Here is a 21,287-nt window from a genome sequence, read left to right as displayed (position 1 = left end):
TCAAAAGCCACAGGGGCATTCACAAGGCTTTTTGGTAAGACATGGGGACTAAACCCTAGAATGACCTTCTGGACATTCACCACAGTTGTGAAACCCATAGTCCCTTATGCATCTTTAGCATGGTGGCCCAAGGTCAAGTAAAGAAAAGCAGTAAACGAATTAAACAAACTGCATCGCCTGATATGTGTTGGTATTACAGGGGCTATGAAAACATGTCCCACGGATGCATTGGGTGTGCTCCTGAACATACCACCGCTTCCAATTCTAATTGAAAGGGAAGCTCGCTCGAGTGCCTTAAGATTAAAAGGTATATCTGAACTTAAAAGTGGGGATATGAAAGGACATTTAAAGATCTTAGAAGACTTCCTACATAGTCCCATTCTTCATAGGGATGATATACTATCACCCAAACCAATACTCTTCAAGAACTTCCAAGTTATAATTAATGAACGCACAGACTGGAGAACTAACTCTATCACTTTCAAACCTGGCTCCCAGCTATGGCTTACAGAAGGGTCCAAATTGGAAAATGGTAGAACAGGGGCAGGAATCAATGGGCCTAAATTCAAAAAATCGATTCCGATGGGATTCTACCCAACAATATTCCAGGCAGAAATACATGCCATTGAAATATGTGTGAGAGAATGCCTTAGCAGGAAAATGAGCGGTACTCACATTTACATACTTTCAGATAGCCAAGCGGCTCTAAAAGCCCTTCTATCAACAACTATCACCTCTAAATTGGTAAATGATTGCCTAAACCTTCTCAATACGTTAAGGAACCTCAACATAGTAACACTATGCTGGATTCCGGGACATGAGGGAAATGAAATGATGACCTTGCAAAACAAGGAGCAAATATGCAACTTACTGATCCTGAGCCTTTCTGTGGACTCACAAAAGGCCACATTAATGAATTCCTTAGGAAATGGGAAGAAAGAAAATTTGCTGCACACTGGCCAAACTGTGCCGGTCAGCGTCAAGCCAAACTATTCCTAAGTCCAAACAAAGGAATATCTGATAAACTTCTCTCCCTAAGCAGAGTAGATCTGCGTCTTTTAACAGGATATCTTACGGGTCACTGCAGCCTGAGGTATCATCTAAATAATATTGGTCTATCTGAGACCAATGTCTGCCGCTTTTGTGAAATGGACATAGAAAGCTCAGAACATGTGCTTTGTGAATATCCTGCGTTGGGCAGACAGAGACTTCATCACCTTGGTGGTATCGTAGTATCTCCATACAATCTTTGAACAACAAACCTAAAATTGTGCTAAAATTTTTAAAAAGCCTTAAATTCTAGGGTTACAAAAATAGGCCTTTCATAATAGATCAGCTCTGGTCGCAGTGCGTAATGGCCTTCTAATAATAATAATAACGCGCGCTTTTTAAATGAACAATATTTTTTTGACAAAATGTACGTTTTCAGTTGAAAAACATTTCAAAATAATAAAAAAAAAATTTTATCACATCATTTTTTGAAAAATTTAATATTTTTTGTCACTGCTATTTTCGCGTTCGCAACTGTACATAGGTGAATATGCGCGCAAAGTTATTTTTCTCGCATGTACAAGACTTGTTAGCGATGTAGGCTTACCAGATGGAACACGAAATAAGTTAAGGAAATATTTAAAATTGTACTTCTCCACAAATGCAACATGAATACAAGAAAATGTGTGTATGTGCAAGTGTTCATACGTACAGATACTTTGCAATTTGCAATCTTACGTGTAATATTGCTCTACCACAATTTGTACAACTTTGGTGCTACGAGTATTAAAGCAGGTGTCACGAAATGTTTTTTTTTTTTTGCGCGGTCTATAGGACCATCACTTGGCTGTGGTCTTGGGAGGGGAAGTTGCTTTTCTGCATATAAATAAGCGTATAAACTTAGGAGCAGAATACTAAGGGGTAGAGTAAATACATAAATACAAACATAAAAACATACATAAATACATAACTGCACATATAATCACATACTTCCCTACATGCAAAAGGTTACGTTTGGATTGAGTTGATTTGTAGCTGCCTTTTCCGTTCCCACTACTAATTTCACTGCCTGTGTTTGCTTCTCGATTCGCATGAAAACCTTATCAGGAAGAAGTGTCCGATGTTGAGCTATAAACAAATTACCACAAGCGTACGAGTACCTGCCACAATCTGTACGAGTATTACCATTGCACGAAAGTGCCTAATAAGAGTGTGTGGATGCAAATGTATTGACGTTAGTTATTTCACGGCAGTATTTTCCACCGCATACCAAATATTTGCCTTGTAGGAAATATGTAACCAGGGGTCGATTCACGTTCTGTGTAAACGTGAAATGAAAATATTTTTCCCATTTCTTTACACTTTCGATTCGCGTTCAGTGAAAAAATGAAAAGAAATGTTAACATATTTTCATATGGAAATTACTAACAGTCGTAATTACTCAATAAGACGTGTAGTCCCCATCGTTGTCGAGTATAGCCATCATGGACTGGCTTTCCGGTACGATGCGTTTTCATAGTTCCCCACACATTTTCAGTGGGGTTGGCGTCTGGGGACTAGGAAGGTCAGTCCAATACTGTGACGCCATTTTCTTGTTTTGTTGTTTCTCAATGTGTTTTTCTGACAGCAGTGGTTTTGATGATGTGGAACGCTAGGATATGTTCGCCACGTTCAATCGACGTTCGATGGTGTTGATACTCACATCTATTCCCTCTTTAGCAAGAATTGTGCGTGCTTGGCGTAGTCGCAAAGAAGGGTATCGCTTAAACTTAGACGATCACTTTATCTTTCTTTTTTTTCGTCACTCGCTTCAAGCCGCGCTCAGAAAAGTCATCAACATTTTTGTACACCTTATACCGCTGATTCCATATCACAACAAACTTTTTCGATTCTTTAATCACTTTTGCAGCCGCGGCGTTAGATAATTTCGGCCCTTTCGAATGCGTGCATAAAAATACCGCCTCGAAACGCTTTGCGTACTTCTCACTCATTTTTGTTTGGTTGCGTTTACGAGACTCGAACAACACTAACCTGAGTTAGCACTGACGTCGTAGCCCTCGAGTGGGACTATTGGGTAGTCGAAAAAGTCTTTTCGTATTTCTAATCAAACTTCAACTCATTTTTTTTATACTTATAATAAACTTTATTAAACCAAATATGTATATTACCATTTTGGTCGACCACCTTTTGCCATTTTTCTTCCAGAGACATTATTCCAACAGTGTAAAACTTTTGTGGTTTCTCGGCGAAAAACTGCGACAAGTAATTTTCACAGGCTTTTCTTGAAGCTAACTTTACTCCATTAAAGGAGTTCTGCATTGACCGAAACAAATGTTAGTCCGATGGTGCAAGGTCAGGGCTATATGGTGGATGCATCAAAACTTCTCAGCCAAGCCCTCCCAGTTTTTGACGAGTCATCAAAGATGTGTGTGGGCTAGCGTTGTCCTGATGGAAGACGACGCCCTTTCTGCTGATCAGTTCTGGCCGTTTTTTTTCGATTGCTTGCTTGAATCTCATCAGTTGTTGACAGTAAAGCGTAGAATCAATCGTTCCAGCAGGATGGAGCAGCTCATAGTGGATGATTCCTTTCCAATCCCACCAAACACACAGCATAACCTTTCGAGGCGTCAATCCTGGCTTTGCGACCATTTGTTGAGCTTCACCACCCTTGCACCATGATCTTTTTCGCACATTATTGTCGTTTTTGATCCACTTTTCGTCTCCTGTTACCATTCGCTTCAGAAATGGTTCGATTTCATTTCGTTTCAGCAAAGAATCGCAGATGTTATTCGGACCATTAAATTTTTCACAGACAATTCATGTGGTACCCAAACATCGATCAAAATATAGCGAATTTCTTCATTATTTTCACTCATTTTTGAACAGCTATAACTTTTTTTCAACTTCTCCGAGTTTAATTTTTTTTTGGTTAAATGAAGCTTAAAATGTCACCTTTCTAACACCATATGATATGACACAATGTGATTGGTAGCACTAGAGATAGATGACTCCAACAACATCTATTGACAAAATACAAAAAGACTTTTTCGACTACCTAATATTAGGCAGCAAAAAGCAGAATGTAATATATCTTGAAGTTTCGAGAAAAAAACGGTTCTTCTCTTCTGACACAAACTGTATGCGACAAGTGTGCAAGTGCGAGTGTAGTTGCGTGGTTACAAAACTCTATATACCCGAAAACTTTCTAAAAATTGTGTGTAAAAAATTGAAAAATTTCATGAAAATTTGAGAAGTTTTTTTAACTTGCACAAAGTTTAGCTAGGATTTAAGCTACTTTTTTTAATTTTTGACGTGATAACGTCTTATAATTCGATGCAGCCGGCTGCACGCACCAAAAAATGCGGCGTTATCTTGCTCATGCGGCGTTACCTTGCTTGAACTGCAAGCGAGAGCGCGGAACGAACGACAAAGAGGTACAAAGAACTGAAAATATCGCAAGACAGCATTCGACGCTTATTGAAAAATGAGCTCAAGGTCAAGGCTTACAAGTTCCAAAAAGTACACGATCTTTCACCCCAGCAAAAAACAATTCGGTGCGAAAGAGCAAAGGAGTTGTTGCGCTTTCACGAACGTGGCGAATTTCCTAACATTGTGTTTTCTGATGAAAAAAATTTCCCAATTGAGCAGTTAATAAACACTCAAAACGATCGTGTTTACTTGACCAAGTGCTCATACGGGAATTTGAGCCTACGTATGGCCACGCGAAGCAATTTCCCAGCGCAAGTAATGGTTTGGGCCGCAGTGACCGCTGACGGACGCTCTCCAATTGTTTTTGTCGAACCTGGTGTCAAAGTGAATGCGACTTATTATCGGGAAAATGTTTTAGAAGCTGCTTTAAAGCCGTTGACATGCAAACATTTCGGTCGTAGACCAAGGACGTTCCAACAGGACGAGAATGGGTCAAAATACCTCAAGATCACATTCGTGCAGCATGCAACTCATGTTTTGACCGTTTGAAAGCTATAGTCAACGCAAAAGGTGGTCATATCGAGCTAAAGTGAATATATATTATAATTTTAATCATTTTTGAACAATTTTGCCTTTGAAATCAATAAAAACTAATTTCACACAAAAAAGTTATGGTGTTCATATCGTTCACCCTGTAAATTCACATATTTGTATTTGCGTATGCCTTCTTCCTGTGTGCATGGTAATGAACCATTTCTCTTTTGAGAATAGGAGATGATAGGAAAAGTAGGAAATATGAAAGGGAGTGTTTCGAGTGTAATGTGTCTTAGTGTTGTTGACTTATTAACGTCTGATGCGCAATCGAAATTGAAGATATCTTTTTTGAAATTTGATAAATGTTTCGTCATTTTTCACGTTTGTGTAAATGTAAGTTGACCAATTCCATTGCAATTCCATTTACCTCCTCCTCTATATCCATACAAAATATCTATCAAACAAATAAAATTAAAATTTTGTTTTGAAAATTGCAACCATTCCATCAATATTTTCTTATGACGTTGTCACGTTAAACTATCGTCAGTAAACCGACTTTACAGCAACCTCTTTATTTTAATTTACATTTTATTCAAGCTTTTTGCTTTGTACTTAAATTGAATTAAAGTTTTTGTTCTGTATTTATTTGAAAAACTTTAATAGCTTTTATGATATTTTCAAAAACAGTTTTTCAGGTTTTACTAGCTACAAAATCACTATCAAAGCCTACTTTTTTCTGAACAGTTTTTCGGGTTGTGTTGTAGCTTTAAGGACTTAATTTACTAAAAATCGTTAACTTACCTTTTCTCAACGCGAACTCTTCGCTCCAAACCAAGCAAAATAATTAAACAAATCAAATGTCATTTGAAATTTGCATTGCACACTTAGAAAAATTTTACACTTACACTTTTTTCATGGCACAAAGAAGAATCACGAAATAATTGTTTGAGAAAAGATAGAGCGAAAAATGTCTGTGAAAAGAAAAATTTAAACTTTTTTTCACTTCACGTTTACGCAGAACGAGAATTGACTCCCAGAACTAGGTGATTTCTTTCAGCACTCATGCAAGTGGTAAATTTTAGTTGGCGATTTTCTCAATTGCGACATATTAATAGTCTGCTTTACATTTTGGGCACACTAATGAAGGCACTGTAAAATAATAATGAAAATGGCTTTATTTGTTTTTTTCAAAATATTCAGTTTGGAAGTCAATGAACTTCTGCATTCGCTTCAACCAATTTTCAAACTTTTTGTTACTCAGAAGTGATACCTTCAAAATTAGTTGTTTAAAGTGTCAACAGCTTCTTCAGACATTGAAAAACATTGACCTCGCAACTTAATTTTTGATGTTCGCTAAGAAAGAGGAATCATTATGTGCCAAATCAGTGCTGTAAGGCGACTGACTCAGCAATTCGATCTTTCGAGTGCTCAAAAACTCTCTTGTATGAGCCAATACGCCAGAGCCCGCATTGTCTTGGTGAAAGATGATTCGTCTTTAGCGATGATTGTCTTTTATTCTCCGAAAACTTCAGCCAACAAATGAAGAAATTGACAGACAAGACTCTTCCATCGCACACGGTTTTGGGCTGCTATTTTTGCGTCGTCCCATTTGAAGTCGGCATCCGCTAGCTCACGCAACATGACCTTCTCCGAATATCTCTTGACCGACAGCGACCCTGCGCGTTCCAGTCGCGTGTCATTCTCATGATGCCCCCCTGAACCGCTCTCTGCCGTGATAGCGCAGCCGAGGTAGCAGAAGCTTTCGACAAATTCCACCGGGCACCCGCCAACCATTATATGGCTTCCTGTATTTTAGTTGACTCTTATAGCCTTCGTCTTGGCAATATTGACCTCCAGTTCGATAGTGCGTGCCAGCTTTACTAGTCTGTCCGCCTTCGCTTGCATGACAATGAGTTTGTCAGGGAGGAGGCAGATGCCTTTGGCGAAGTCCAGGTCTTCAAGGTGTCTGGTGAAACTCCATACGATGTCTCTTTTGTGCAAAGTCAATTAGTTCATGAAGTAATCTAGGACGATGGTGAAGAGAAGGGGCGAGAGGGAACAAACAACATTGCCTTACGCCTGGCATTGGTGGTGAATGGATCGCTGATGTTGCCGTTGTGAAGCACTGCCAGTTCGCAGTTCTTGTAAAGCTCACTGATGAGGCGGATTAACGTGGCGGGAACTCCCTTTCTACTCAACACCAGCCATGTTGAGTCTCTTTTCATTGTGACGAATGTATTCTTAAATTATGTAGATTAATAAATTAGTACATTTATAAATTTGAACTTCATTGCTAAGTACTTTAATATGGTAATGTTACAATAGCCACACCGAATGCCATGATTCTACATAGGCCAACATATATTTTGTACCAAGAACCAGACCGCACTTTTCCTCAGCTCCAGCACGTCAAGTTTTCATAATATTCCGAAGTAGTAATATTGAAGTGCAAAAATTACAATTTTGCTATATTCGAGGTTATGTAACGTCATGAGATATTTTTTTTGAAAGGTTGCAAAAGTACCGCAGAATACAATTATTCTTCTTCTAAACCCATTTTGATACGAAAAAAATCGTTATTTGTCGCTGAGACATCATTTGTGGAATTTTCTGAGTCTGACGAATTCGTCGATATGCGAAAACAGAATAGCAGCAGAAAGGGAGGCAAATAACCACAAACACTTAATTTTCGACGGACGATATCTCTTTCAGTTCTGCAACGAATTTTCAGCAAAAGGGCATTTAAATCTGATGAAAGTTGCTATTGTGGAAGTATTTGCGCATACTAAGAAAATTTCCTTTGAGCCCTATCTAACGTAACTTGGCATCTCTGCTGTAGAAAAAATCGTAATGGATGACTGTTCGCCCTCTTAGGTGCTTAACGAACGTATGCGGTTTTATGTATGTATGTATGTATGTATCTAGAAATGTATTTGTGCGGGAATTTTACAAGCGAAAGGGCTGTTGCAAGTATATTTCGCTATCATCACCGCCGAAGAACCAGCAGCAAAAGTTGGTGAATCTACATTACACACACATACCAGCAGCAAAAGTTGGTGAATCTACATTACACACACATACATCCATACACACATAAACGAGTAAGTATTAAAGGCGATAGGTAAGCTTGTGTTTTATGTGTCTGTGGCATCACTTATGAACTCAAGTGAGGGGGTTAAGTTGTAAATGGTTCACCATGATTGTGGAAAATGGTGATTCAGTTCGAGTTGAGCGCATATTTGGTAGGTAAAGAATTTTATGAAAGACCGTGGCACGTGCATTTGTGTACTTATACATACAGATATAAACCACAAGTCAATATAAGTATTACATTTTTTTTCTGGTTTTATTTGTGTGTACTTATAGGAGTAAAAACTGGGAGAAGTTGGAATTTTAATTTCTTTCGTGAACTCTTTAATGCAGGTGAGCATTTTGAACATGATGTATATATTGTACATATACACATACATACATATATACATACATACATACATACATACATACATACATACATACATATATACATACATACATATATATACGGTAAAATCATTGACACGAAGATGCCAACATTGATTTGATTAGTACTTTTCCGAGCTCTAGAAGATCTTTGCTTGGGGATATCCCGTAATGCTACTGCGGCTAATTCGGCTGAGAAGCCCTTCTAACAGGTGGCGCTAAAGTAATCCTCCTATCAGAAAATGCTATAAATTTTGCGATTGGCCCCTAATGTCAGTTCTGTTTTGACATTTGTGTAGTAAACACATGCGAAATACACGTTAATAAACAATGTTACGCTACACTGCTCCAGAACGTGAAATATTGCTGACTATTTATAATATTTCACCAATAATCGGTCGGTGACTTTGGCACAACGTGAATTTCGTCGCAGGTTTCCTCGCCGTCCAACGCCTACTGGTGAAACACTGCGACGTTTAGCCGCTCGCCTCGAAGAGACTGGCACAACACGAGATGCTGCCAGGCGTGGCAGACCCCGGAGTAGGCGTTCTGCAGAGAATATTGCTGCTGTAGCCGAGGATATCATGGAAGCGCCGTCGACATGGACCAGACGACGTGCCACGCAAATAGGTATCAGTCGTCGATCTTTACAGCGAATTTTGGTACAAGATTTGAAGATGTTTCCGTACAAAGTCCAGACGGTGCATCAGCTGTTAGCTGCTGACCGCCAATTGCGTCTAACATACGCTCAAGCCATCCTTAATCACCACCAAGAGGAAGATGATTTTTCATCAAAAATAATCATGAGTGGTGAGGCCCATTTCCATCTTAGCGGGTACGTAAATAAGCAAAATTGACGCTTCTGGCGCACTGAAAATCCGCGTGTAACCCACGAAGAGCCATTACACCCGCTCAAAGTCACTGTATGGTGTGCTTTCGCTGGAGGAGTCATCAGACCTTTTTTCTTCGAAGACGTCGCGGGCCAAACGGTTACTGTGAATGGTGAGCGCTACAGAGCAATGATCAACGAGTTCTTTTTGCCGCAACTTGATGAAGTGGGATTGGAAAACATGTGGTACCAACAGGACGGTGCAACGGCACACACTGCATGTACCACAACCGATATGCTGAAGGATGCATTTCCAGGGCACCTAATCTCCCGTTTTGGCGATTTGCGCTGGCCAGCAAGATCGCCTGATTTGACCGCTCCAGACTTCTTTTTGTGGGGCTTTTTGAAGTCGCGGGTTTATGTCAACAAGCCTCAGACTCTTGCAGCTCTTAAAGACAATAGCCGTCAAGAATGTGAGGACCTATCGCCGGAAGTTTTGGCCAAAGTGATGGAAAATGCCATAAAAAGGGCTCAAATGGCAATCAACTGTGGCGGCGGCCATTTACATGACATCATATTCTGGACTTGATGTAAAAAAAATTAAAAGACCAAATAAAAATAATCCACAAGAAGAATCAAAGTTTTTCATTTTTTTTTTTTAATTACAGCCAAAAAACATCGCAAGGATACTTTTGCGCCACATGGTCAGATCACAGTAGGGACTAGATTAGATTTGTGGGGGGTTGGACAAGTCCAAGCACTCAGTCAGGAGACCATTGTACTACACCCGGATAGATTTCAAAGAATAGAGATAGTGATATAGAGATGAATAGAGATAGAAAGATAAAAAGATAAATTAGTTTGAGATCACTCTCCCCCAAATCTCTTGGATTCATTGATGAATCTTAAGAGATCCGGAAGAGGAAGAGTATGAACTTTATCCAAACTGAGTATATCGCAACCCAATATCCCAAGTCTGATTCTGGAAAACTCCGGACAGATACAGAGAAAATGCTCTACCGTGTCGTCATCCTCAAGACAGGATAGGCATATCGGGCTGTCGACGACCCCCATGGCAGCCATATGCCGACCACAGGCGTTGTGCTCTGTGATTACACCCACCAGTACTCTCAGGTCCTTTCTGTTGAGTTTCAAGAGAAAGTTCGCTATTTTCTTGTTTGGTTCTTTCACAAAGCACGTGGCTACTCTGCATGAGTTCAACCCAGACCAACGTCCTCTATGGCTAGACCTCATGAAGTCGTCAATCCATAGTTGAATCGGTGCGGAATTGACACCTAGAAAAGGTTCAGGGCTTAGTTGCATACTGGAAGAGCCTTCATTGGCCAATTTATCAGCTAACTCATTTCCTGTAAAATCACAATGTCCAGGCACCCAGTGTTTTGCATCACTGTTCAGTTTTGTCTTACATTCACCGACTAACTTCGAAGAGCAGCTTGGGTTAGCAAGGGCTTTCAATGCAGCTTGACTGTCACCACTGTGACTAGTAGTGGCTAACTATGAACCACTTAGTCACAATCTGATCCGATTCTGAAATGTGATTATCAGGGTTAGGATTATAAGGCATTTGCCTATTTTGTCCGCGTGATCCTATCTGTTAACCAAATCAAGAATTACGCGTTTGACATTTTTTTATACTAAATATAAATTGTGTCTTTTTTGATTTTATCGCCTTTTTCCGCCTTTTCTAGGTGCGTTGCCTTTTTCTTGCCTTTTTATATTTAAAGCCTGACAAAGTACCTTGGATTTGGCACAGCTTTTTGGTTTTACATCACTGCTCTCTACTCATCAGCTGATTTCTATTTCTTCTTCAGCTTGCGATATGATGGGTTTCTTTTTTTTTTTGTTGATAAAACTTGTCATTTTCAAATTCGTGCCTTAATTTTCTTTGTGAGTTAAATATTTGCGATAATTTAAAATGCCTAAGGCACATTCTTATAATTCCGTGAAAATCCGCGGCTATACCTATAAACGAATTTTTGGAATACATACTTTCGACTGACGGAAAGATTCTCATTTGTTCATGCTGTGGAATAAAAGTAAATCACGGCAAAAACCATCATATTCAACAACATCTTCAAACGGAAAAACACAAAAAAGCAGCGACATTGAAACTGGCTCCGAAGGCACAACCTATAACTTCATTTTTAAATAATGCCACATCAAACGAGTTTTTCAGAGATCTCACCAAAATGATGGTAGCCTGCGATATACTACCTTTAAGGGGGGGGGGGGTAGGGTCACAAAATCGAAATTTTTTTTCTTCACTCATCTTATAGTGAATCATTTCAAGAATGTTGTGTCAAAATTTTAAGTAGATCGGAGCAGAACTCTCAAAGTTATAGCCTTTGTAGGCACTCTACCTCGAATGCGGAGCATCGATAATTTCTCAGTCATTTTTTCAAACGCGTTTTTCCCGAAACGACTTCTTAAAAGTCGGTGCCAATCACAACTCCGAAACTATTCAACCTATTCTTTTCAAATTTGGCACACGTTTTCTAAATCAAAAATACCTCCCCCCTACACTGTTTTTTTTTATTTTTTTGTTTTTTAAGGTTGTTTTTCACTTACAAATATGGCGACATTTTTCGCCAAAAATGCTCGTTTTACGTTTTTTTGCCACCAAAACTACAAAAATGAAAAAAATAAAATTTTATTAATGTAGGGGGGAGCATTACGTCATACTTTAACTGAAAAATTCGACTTTTTTAGTTTCAGATGATTCTACGACGAATGCCGATTGGCACCGCAGAGCACCTCTCGAAAAACATATCTCCAAAAAAACTCTGTCATGGGCTTATTTGTCAATATTTAAAAACTTATTGAAAAGATGTACAATAACATGTAACTGATTTTATTAAAGTATCTTAAGCCATATTTCTGTAAAAAATTCACAAAAAAAGTGTTTTTTTTTTAGCGCTAAACCCTACCTCCCCCTTAATAAAAGCCAATCACAAAGAGTTCAGATCGTTTATGGAAAAGTATGTCCAGAAAAAAGTTCCTGATCAATCGACTATGCGGAAGCACTATTTAAAAGAAATTTATGAAAATGTTTTGGAAGAAATCGGTCACATATTGGAAACAGCAGCATTTTTGTGTCAATTGGTGAGACTACGGACAAAGCAGGCAGATTCGTTTGCAATGTCATTGTCGGTCCTTTACGGCAAGGTGGCCGAGGCTTTCTTCTAACATCGGAAGTAATACAACCAGTAAGTTTTTTTTTTAAATCCATTTATGTATAAATGATTAAAAAATTTGGCATTTTTAAAGGTCTTGACACGCTGGGGAGGCAGTTGGTTGGATGCAGTATCATATTATATTATGCAAAAAATTTTAACGGAATCAAAGATATTGTTGATGGTCTCAATGACGATGCGGCTTGCGTTATTTTTGCAAAGAAATTGTTTGCAAACAAGGGAATTCGAGAGGACTTGGCTTATATTCAGGCTAACTTTGGGTTTATAGTAGGCGAGAGAAATTCATTCAAAATTCTTCAGAGAAGAGGTTACTTTTACACCTAAACATATTTACATACTTTTACTATTGTATATACTAGTTCAATCCGCTATTAACTTGTTCACCATGCATTGTCTTACGGACTATTTATATAAAATCGTTTTAATTTCAATATTTTCAAGGTGATTTCAAATGACTTAAAAGTTGGATTTTAGAATGTGAATTTGTACCGATTTTCCAGTTTTAATATTGAAATTAAAACGAAATTACTAACGACCGTTTTCACCATCTTCACTTAACGCTAACTGGCACTATATTTGACTGAAATCGTTCGGTGATCTGTCAGATAAGGTGCCAGTTAGCGTTAACTGAAGATGGTGAAAACGGCACTAATAAATATTGAGTTGAAAAATGCACGGTCTACGAATTAGTAGTGGATTAGGCTAGTATATACTAAGATTGGTAATTTAATAATTAATATTTAGGCGAGCCACTAAATAATGTATTGGATGCACTGCAGAATATAGAAAATAATTTAAAACAGGCCAGAGGGCCAGTAGCTACAACAATATTGGAAAAATTTAACATGGTATTTCAAGCGAATCAAGGTCTGCAAGTGATAAAAAAAATTGCCGGGATTCTGAATGGTGAAAAGTCGGTAGCATGGCCAGAAAATATAACCACAAACAAGGTGGAGTTTTTGAATTGGGCACCATTAGACTCTGTGGATGTCGAGGGGAGCTTTAGTTCATTCAAATCAATGCTTCGTGATAATCGCATGAGGTTGTTACTCGAAAATTTTAAAATGCACTTAGTGGCACTGTGCTACTATGATAGCAAGGGCGAAAAACCATAGCCAACCTCTGTATATATTTTTAAATATATTTAACTGTACGTAAAAGTAAGTACATGTTTAAAAAATTCAAAAATAAATGCCTTTTTTTGCCTTTTTTAAAAACTAATTTTGCCTATTTTCAAATGTTTGCTGCTTCTTGAAAATTCGCTGACATTTTGTAATTCCAGTGTGGCAAATTAAGCTGGTGAGGTCTTCCAAATCGCTTCACTCGAGACGGTGAAATTTCCTGCCAGTAATAGAGCTGTTTGAGTTCCGTAGCGGCAAAATTTGTATGAAGAAATTGATAGGGTACGCAATATATTATAGAGTATGCACTGTTTATCAATAACGAACATACCGTGAAACTGCTAGATCTACTCTGGTAAACAGCTAAATGAGAGTATTTCAGGATACCTACCAAATATTATTCTATATATTTCTTCGATGTAATCAACAGCAGTTTCAGAGAAACTTTTGACTTTTCTTATTATCGGTTCGAACTAGCAGATGGTCGTATTAACAAGTTTTAGAAAAAGAAATTCCATGCAAATATTTAAATTACTCGCACTTTATTTGCGTTAACACGAAATCCATAAATTCATGTAATCAGAAAATAAAATTGTCGTTTTTTATTATGTTCGGAACCAAACTGTGAACTCGAACTTTTCGCAGTCGCATTCATTCACCTTGACAACTTTCGCAGTCTGTGCGCAAAAGTGTGGGTAACATTTGTCGGGGTATAGGGGTATAGGTATGTGTGTGTATAGGTTGTGTGTGCGCTGGATGCATATTGACAAGACTACCCCTACTTATATATACGTAAGTATAGAAAATGTCTTCTTGAGTGTAAAGTTGCTTAACGAGCTCCACGTTTTTCTCTTACAATTACAACATATTTTGGCTGTGAAATTTGTGTCATGAAACTATTAAATTCATTGCTTGCGTTACAAAGTTCGAATTTTCAAAGGAACTCAATGGAAGCTTGAGTATGTGAGTATGACACTATGCAATGCAATTTTATATATCACTGAGAAGTTATTCAGCGAGTTTGATAGCTGTGAGGGGGTAAACTCGAATTCAAACACAAACATTTTGCATCTCGTTTAAAATGTTTTTATGTATTTATAACTAAATTAAAAAAAAAATTTGTACCTATTTTAATTCGTTTGTTTTATAGTTTTTGATTACGAGTATGGGTAGGTAGGTACATACGTGAAATGGTTAAAGTACTAGTCCTTCACGCCCCAAATGATTTGATCTCCTCCTCACACGAGTTGACCAGTTTAGATCTGCACAATGGCGTCGTCTGTGCTTTGACCGCAGCTTGACTATCGGCAAAAATGTTATCATCTCTATGTTGATCACGTTAGAATTTTAAGAAAATTCAGGTCAAAGTGGCAGAAGAATAAATCTTGATTCAAAAATGGAAATACATACATACATTATGTAGGTGTGTGAAAAAAATGTTTAAAAGTGAAAGCGTACCCGCCATGGTCTGCTCATTTAAATAGTTCGATCATGTAAGTTTACAGCATCCTGTTAATATCAACACTTGCTGTTAAGCACTTATTGCTCTTTAATAGTACAGGGGAACAAATTTTAACTACGTTTTAACAAGTGGGGAAAATATTGGCTTCGAGTTTCAAGTACTCCCGAATTTCAGCAACATTTTTGTTAACCACTATCGGTTAAAATCAAATGTTTGTGCGAAAGTTTTTTCTAAATCAAAATCTATTGAAAGCAATTAACCTCTGCTTGACAAAAACCCCCATATTGTATAGCGTTTTACATATAAAGTATTCATTGATGTTATTATATCAATTTAATAATTTAATATTGGGATATGCAAGCAATAACATGCGGCACAGGCTGACCTGCGGCAGAGCTGACCTGCAGCGCTTAACATTTTCTCACTGTTGTGTACTTAATAAGCAGTTACACTCGATGCAGGTATTTTAAAGCAACTTTTCAGTAGAAACTGTTTACTTTGATGCAAAAATGTTACAAAAATAAAATTTTATGTACAGTAGAAGCCCGATAAGTACAATTGGAAAATTTCAGCAATGATTCCACTTAGCGAAAAATTGCACTTTTGCGAATTTTTCCTGTGGATCGAGGAATACCTAGGGAAAAATATTTTAACTCTATTCAATGCAATTAATGAGCTCAAAAGGTCGATATTCAAGAAAAATGAACACATATTTATTGAAATTAATACAAAGAGATCAATGCGGAAGGACATATGAGTGTGTGCTCCAAAATTCAATTATTTTTTTTGGAAAAACTTTGTTATTTTCGATTGCGTTTTCTCGTAACACTTTTCAAGTGCTTTTGATCGGATATCATGCAAACAAGCGATCTGATTGAATGACAGTACATCGTTCTGTTCACCCCATTTCAAAATTGTATTGACACAGCAAAAAATCGATTCATGCTGGACTTTTTCGGTTGTTTCTTCTTGAGTAGTATCTTCGGGTTCATTGGCTTTACTATCACCTTCATCTATTCCTAATTTCAAAACCCAATTGCGGATTTCATCTGTGTCTGCTTCACCCACATAGTTTTCGACCATCTCATTTAACCGTTGTAATCCTCCAGCAAGAAGGGGGTCGTCAATTTCGATATCCAATGGCATATCGTCTGGATTAGATTCAATAATCACGTCAACTGTTGGGCTTGTACCCAATACGCTTTTCCAGCATTTAGCGATCGTTTCAGGGAGCAATTTCCCCCATGCTTGGCTCAACATGATCACGGCGGTTTTCAAATCAATTTTCTTCAATAGTTCATGTGATGAAGAATCTTTTTCACTAATTATGGTTTCCATTAGCAATGTTTTGTATTGAATTTTTGTCAAGTTAATAACACCTTGATCCATTGGCTGTAAAATGCTGTGCAATTGGCCGGAAAATACATCACTTCGATCTCACCACAAACTAATTCTTCTTCAGGCGGATGAGATGGGGCTTGATCCAGCAAGAGTAATGCTTTGGGTGGAACATCATTTTCTTTGGCGAATTTTTCACTTCTTCGACAAAATTATCAAAGAACCACTTTTTGAAAATATCCCGCGTCATCCAAGCAGTCTTGTTGCTAGCATAATTCACCGGTAGACGAAAATTTTTAAAACAACGCGGATTCATAGATTTGTCGATCGTTAATGGTTTTATTTTGTGGCTGCCATCACCATTTGCACACAAAAGAACACTGATTCGATCTTTTGAAACTTTGTTGCCTGGAGCACTCTTTTCATCTTTCGAAACGTAGGTTTTATTTGGCAAAAGTTTCCAAAAGAGCCGCGTTTCATCAGCATTATATATTTGTGATGTTACATATCCTTTTTCAGCGATTTTCGCCGTCAATTTTTCCTTAAATGGCTCAATGGCTTCTGGATCACAAGATAATGATTCACCAGTCACAGTCAAATAGCGAAGTCCGAAGCGTTTCTTGAATCGCGAAAACCATCCATCACTTGCATTGAATTGTTCTCCATCCTTTTTTATTTCATCAAATATTTTTAATGCTTTGCTTTTCAATATCAAGCTAGAAACAGGAGCATTTCGTCGCCGCTGATTCATGAAAAACTGGTACAAACGCTTCTCGAGCTCTGGATGATTGCCAAACCGCAAAGTTTTCCGTTTATTTCGAAGAGAAAATGAATTGTATGCATTTTCTTTTAATGAACGGGATTGTTTTTTTATTCGGCAAATCGTTGCACAATCAACTTTGTATTCGAATGCAAGATCTCGTTGTTTAACGCCTTTTTCAATTTTTTGGAGAATCTCATCTCTTTCTCTCAATGTAAGATGATTTTATTTGATGAAAGCAAAAAAAAATGATTCAAACTCCGAAGGATTGTTTTACTCTCAAGAACCAGCTTGAAACTAACGCGTGTTGAGTGTCACAAACGATTCGATGCCATATTTTATGATATCAGCGCTACAATTTTACAGTTATTTGTAAAAATCAAAAATCACAAAGCGTGAGAACAGAGTTTTTGGTCGCAATAATTCCAAGAACCATAACTGTGCATAGCTATAAAGCTGTGTCTTCGCGCGTGATGAACGCAAATACATTGCCGTATTAAGTAAAAAATTTCTTCGAACAAGAATTATTTTGCGCCCGAAAATTGCAATTTTTTATTGCTCTTTTCGAGTTTTCTATGGACTCAAAATCGAATTGTACTTTCCGCGAAATTGCAGTTATCGGTATTGCACTTATCGGGCTTCTACTGTATTTAAAAAAAAAAATACCAGTCTAACGGTTAGACTTGATAGAAGTGAAACCTTCCGTAAAACAAACTGAGAGAGAATAAGACGAAAGCAGCATTAGGAGCAAGATAATTATAGGTTCATTATAATATTGCTATAAAGTTCATATTTTATTTTCTTCATTTTATCATTATTCATCCTCAATGTTTTCAATTTCAACAAATGATACGAGTGGCTTATGATAGCTAAAATATGATACAAATGCTTTGGTTTCGATGTTGTCAAAAAAAATACCCAGACGGACCGAAGAAACAGACTTACAAATTTCTTCCATTTTCGTCTACTTGTATTCATATAAAAATTTATGTCTCTTCCCACCAAAGCTAAATGTATTAGTATATTTCTTCTTGTATTTATTCAAGGCTGAAATCCCGGCGGTACTGCAATACCGGGCCAACCCGTGGCAGAGGTGGAGAGCAAGCCCCTAAAACACTCCGCCCATTTCCAAAAATTAGTTTAACATTTGTTGTCCTCCGATGGAGGATCTATCAGATGTTAAGCTGATAACCACACTACCTAGTCAATACATTTTAAATAATAAACCTAATAAACCTTTTGAGAATTACACGCTCACAAAAAAAAATTAATGTACGAAATATTTATACCGATTCACTTAAACTGACTTTCAGTATCTAAACCAAAAATAGAAAAGCCAAAAAACTGTTTTCAATAAATAATCAGAAATGTCCTACAATGCAAATTTCAAAAAAAAAAATCCATTTTCGTCTACATGTATTCATATAAAAATTTATGTCTCTTCCCACCAAAGCTAAATGTATTAGTATATTTTTTCTTGTATTTATTCAAAGCCGAAATCCCGGCGGTACTGCAATACCGGGTCAACCCGTGGCAGAGAAGGAGCAAGCCCCTAACACACTCCGCCCATTTCCAAAAATCAGTTTAACATTTGTTGTCCTCCGATGGAGGACCTATCAGATGTTAAGCTGATAACCACACTACCTAGTCAATACATTTTAAATAATAAACCTAATAAAACTTTTGAGAATTACACGCTCACAAAAATTATTTATATCAACATATAATATAACGCTTCGTAACTAAATAACTTTTAGGCCAGCGACGACAACATGGCGCGGTAGCCGAGCGACTGGCAATGTGAGCTTCCGATCCAAAATCTTTGGTTCGAATCACAAGAAAAAATGAAAGTTATTTTTATTTAGTTCGTCGCTACTTTTATATCAACATATAATATAACGCTTCGTAGCCAAGAAGGTCGCTTTTTCGTTTCACTTTTCCTCAAATCACTCCCAACGATTCTAAAGAAGTTTTCACTTCAAAAAAATGGAAGGAATTATTCAGCCCAAACTAGGCAGTTTTTTGCCGAGACCCTACCGATACCGAACGGCACCTTTTTAACTGAACATGAAGTAGCCGAAGGTCGATGGATCTCTACAGGCGATTCAAATAGCTACCAAATGCTCGAAAAACATACAAGTATGTTATTCAAAACTAAATAGTCGAATTTTTATAAAATTTTATTATTTTAGAGTCGATGGCACTGAAACAGAAGTAAGATTTAAAAATACAATAAAACCTTGAGATTTTTTTATATTTACAAAATATCTGCACACTCAAGGCACAACACTTTGGTATATAAAGGTTTTCGCTAACTACTTTAACCGTCAATATATTCCAATATATTCCATAGATTTGGCAAAGTCCTCAACCATCTGTGCGATCCTTCTGCCAGAAAAATGTGAAAAACAGATGGCGCTCAAAGCAGTAAGAATGCGTTGTTCCTAATCAATGATAGGTGGGCATCCCCACTATTTAGGACTGGTAGCGGCAGGCTACTCACCTACCCCGCCAGAAAGCAAAATAGATTAACGAAACCAACGCAAAACTGAGTCGTGTCGAGGTCCTATGCTCGCGAGAGGAGTGAACAAGAAAAAAAAATATTCCATAGATTTTCATACTCAACATTTTTTCGCTATATCTATGAAGCATTTTTGTGTGGAAAATTTCGCAGCGAAATGGCTTTTTTCAGCAAAAATTTTGTTGCCAGGAGTTTGTCAAAGTTTCTTATATCGAGGTTTTCTGTGTTATTTCTTAATTAGCAAAGGTTACATTTGGTTCTGTTTTATGCCTAATTGATCGCAACAGACAGATTCGCCACTCGACTCACACTCCTGCTCTCAGAGAGTACTGCCCAGCAAACCGGCATATACGAGCAATGGAGTAACATTTCTCGTTCTTTGCGTATCGCCGCCGAAGAAGAAGTAGGATTTTGACGAACGCGAAAAAACAATTGACACAACGAGGAATGTACCGCTGCGCAGCGCAAAGAAAGGACGCCGCCTATAATGCCACACTGCGATCGGGTGCAACGCGAGCCATTTGGGATCACTACCGTTTCCAATCAGTTTGTTGATGGTGGGCTTCAGTCTTTCTTCGCACAATACGCTCGATAGAACCTTATACGCGATATTTAGAAGACTAATTCGGCGATAGTTGGCGAAGATTGCACTATTTTTATGCCGAGTGTAATTGATAGTCGAGTTGGTGTTGACATTGTAGCTGCCCTGAGGGCGTGGCTGGGGTTGAAATATGCATATGCATAGCCCTTTCATGCAGGAATTTGGATTTATTTATTTTTTTTTTTAACTTTTGAAGCTCGTGAGTTCACGTCCATTACATAAATTCCACTGCAGCGCAACTACCAGTTGTCGCAGCGGTGCACACTGTTCTCGATGCCAGTGGAAAATCGGGTGCCTGTCGTTAGGTGCGGCAGGAAATGTGATGTTTTGATCCCAGATAGAGATCAATTGTTAAGTCCAGAGAACCTTTTAACGGCATATCAACACACTTTCTACACCGACGGATCCAAAACCAGTGATGGTAGTGGATCTGGATGGTACTTAGACGAAGACACTAAGTACTCCTATGCCACAGGACAGATGGCCACGGTATTCCTTACGGAAGTCTATGCCATCTTGAATGTGGCTTACTGGCTAATTGAGAAAAAGTGGCGGGGCAGCAGTATTGCAATTTATAGTGACAGTCAAGCTGCATTGAAGGCCCTTGCCTACCCACGATGTTCTTCGAAGTTAGTCGGTGAATGTAAGACCAAACTGAACAGTGTTGCAAAACACAACAAACTTAGTCTTATTTGGGTGCCTGGACATTGTGTTATTACAGAGAACGAGTTAGCTGATAAATTGGCCAATAAAGGCTCTCCCATTATGTCACTAGGCCCTGACGAACCCGATGTCCCCCATACAACACCTGCACGACGAGGCTCACATGCTTCCTGTGAAGGAGCATAATAAACTGCTCAGCAAGCAGTTTCTGCTAGGGTGTCACCGTAGGCCTCGCCCATGCAGGCACCTGCTTGGGCCTGAGCCACCTCCCAGGCACATCAGGAGGCACTTCCTCAACTACGTGGACGAGATCCTAGATAAAACAGACAGACCACTCCAGGATCGGACAGTGTACAGACAGGCCA

At 38.2% G+C, this 21,287-nt stretch overlaps 2 pseudogenes; both read right to left on the bottom strand.

Annotated features, from left to right (window-relative positions):
- Positions 1 to 18,174: 18,174 nt before the first annotated feature.
- Positions 18,175 to 18,360, bottom strand: LOC129249521 (U2 spliceosomal RNA; annotated as a pseudogene).
- A 260-nt stretch (positions 18,361 to 18,620) lies between these two features.
- LOC129249523 (U2 spliceosomal RNA) lies at positions 18,621 to 18,804 on the bottom strand (annotated as a pseudogene).
- Positions 18,805 to 21,287: the final 2,483 nt, after the last annotated feature.

Source organism: Anastrepha obliqua, chromosome 5 (assembly GCF_027943255.1).
Source record: "Anastrepha obliqua isolate idAnaObli1 chromosome 5, idAnaObli1_1.0, whole genome shotgun sequence".
Taxonomy (NCBI): domain Eukaryota; kingdom Metazoa; phylum Arthropoda; class Insecta; order Diptera; family Tephritidae; genus Anastrepha; species Anastrepha obliqua.
The sequence above is the reverse complement of the archived record's forward strand: the minus strand, read 5'-3'. Positions and strand labels throughout refer to the sequence as shown.